Source organism: Mastomys coucha, unplaced genomic scaffold (genome assembly GCF_008632895.1).
Source record: "Mastomys coucha isolate ucsf_1 unplaced genomic scaffold, UCSF_Mcou_1 pScaffold6, whole genome shotgun sequence".
Taxonomy (NCBI): domain Eukaryota; kingdom Metazoa; phylum Chordata; class Mammalia; order Rodentia; family Muridae; genus Mastomys; species Mastomys coucha.
This window is the reverse complement of record NW_022196912.1, coordinates 62,531,169-62,533,285: the sequence shown is the minus strand read 5'-3', so window position 1 is coordinate 62,533,285 and position 2,117 is coordinate 62,531,169. Positions and strand designations below refer to the sequence as shown.

Below are 2,117 nucleotides of genomic sequence, written 5' to 3'. Positions count from 1 at the left end.
ATGCACTGTTACATCTTGTGTAAGGAAACAATATCAGCAGTGTACAGATTGTGTTTTGTGTTTGTCTTAATTATGATTAGAATAGATGCCAGTGGCCTTTTAGGAAGGAGGGGTTTGGCAAAATAAAACCTCTCACTACAGGTACTTTTACCTTATAGCTTTATTTGATGTTCTTTCTAGATTACTAAATGTATGTACATATGTGATATGCTATGACACTAATTTAATTCTATTGAGTATGTTTGACATATTCTATTTTTTCGTTAAAAGATGACCAGCAGACTCAACTAACCACCTCTCTCCCCTGAGATTGCTCAGACAAGGAGCCACCAACCAGGCAGCATACACCAGCTAATATGAGGTTCCCAACACATATACAGCAGAGGACTGTCTGGTCTGGACTCAGTGAGAGAAGATGCACTTAATCCTCAAGAGACTTGAGGCCTAGGGAGTAGGGATGTCTGGTGGGTTGGGGTGGGGACATCCCATTGGAGACTGGTGGGCTGGGTGAGGAATGGTATGATAGTAAGGGGGGTATGGAATGAGGAACAGTCAGAAGGAGGACCAGGAGAACCAGGAGGGGGATGAAGAGTGTATTGTAAAAAAAAAGAATAAAAAGAAAGTTTATTTAACCCAACACAATCTCCAACTTCACTGAGGTGGCTGACCATGACCATGACCAAAGTGGCCTAAAAAGGGAAATTAAGTTGCTGAGCAGCCCAGCATTAGCTTTCTTGTCAGCTTCAGGGGGCACAGCATTCCTACTGCAGGTGTCTCTGTCTGCCTCTCCTCTTGTGGATCTTGCAGATTGTTCACCCTCTGGACCTTTGCCAGTCTCAGGACATCTGCAGCACCTCCAGAGCTAGGTGCTGGTAATCTCCGAGATAATGAATGCCCTCATTCATAGGGTAGCAACAGAAATCTCTCCAGGCAAACTGCTCCATCATGCAGCCTCAAGACTTGAGAGGCTGCATTACATGAAGGTTGGGCACATTCTTGTCTGCCATCTTGGGTGTTTGGGCATATTGACATGTTTCTTATCATTATGCCTTCCTTAAAAAGGAATTCATGGATGGTAAACAGTTCTTCAACATCAATCAACACTGTGACAGCTGCATAGTCCAATGTGGAGGCTGGAACGGAATGACATACTATTTTACACAAATAATAACGACTAACTTCATTTTTTATTAGATATTTTTAAATTTATATTTCAAATGATAGCTCCTTTCCTGGTTTCCCCTCTGGAAAAAAACAAAAACAAAAACAAAAAACAAAAAACTCTATTCCCTCCCCCCTCCACCTGCTCACCAACCCATCCTCTCCCGCTTCCTGGCCCTGGCATTCCCCTACACTGGGACATAGAACCTTCTGAAGACCAAGGACAAACTTGTAAGGCAGGCAGATGATGTCAGCAATGAGGAAAATCACAATGATGAGAATATAAAGGCTGGCCAGGGAAATACATGCCAATTAAAAGCACTGGCCCAATGACAGAGATTAAACATGGGTGTTCTGGTTCAGACAAGAAAGGAAAGCCTCTCGCTGAGAACATCCCATCACCTGGCTGTGAGCAGTCAGGACATCCATTGGTGGAAGTTATACCACACTGAGAGTGAGAGCGACTGTGAATTCTGGGTACTTCTCTCTTTGATAACACTGGTCCTGATTTCTCGCAGGTCCTTCTCTCTGTAATGTACCACCTCATGCCAGTCCCCAAGCTTGAGATGAAGTGAGCACAGACTGAAACCATGAGTTAAAATAAACATTTTCTTCTCATTTGTTGATTACTTCAGGAATTTTGTCACAGCTAGAGAGAACTGATGTCACTCTCTAGCTCTCTCCATTATACAGGGTTACTCTGAGATGCAGATGGTCTTAGGACAGTAAAAATTTAGTGAGGGGTGGGGTGTACATAATACAAATGCAAAAGGAAAGTATGTAAGAACTAAAAATTAAAAACCTGGACAGAAAATGTGAGTTTGGGGAAAAAAAAACTTTATAAAACTATTATTTTTGCCAACTTTTTTCCTTTTGATGCAGAGGACAAATTATAAAATAATAACTTAGCGTTCTGCTTATTACTTTAGCTAAGCACTTTTCCTGTATGTACCTTA

At 41.9% G+C, this 2,117-nt stretch overlaps 1 pseudogene; it reads right to left on the bottom strand.

Annotated features, from left to right (window-relative positions):
- Positions 1-651: 651 nt before the first annotated feature.
- On the bottom strand, positions 652-1,708 carry LOC116081014 (annotated as a pseudogene).
- Between the last annotated feature and the right edge of the window lie 409 nt (positions 1,709-2,117).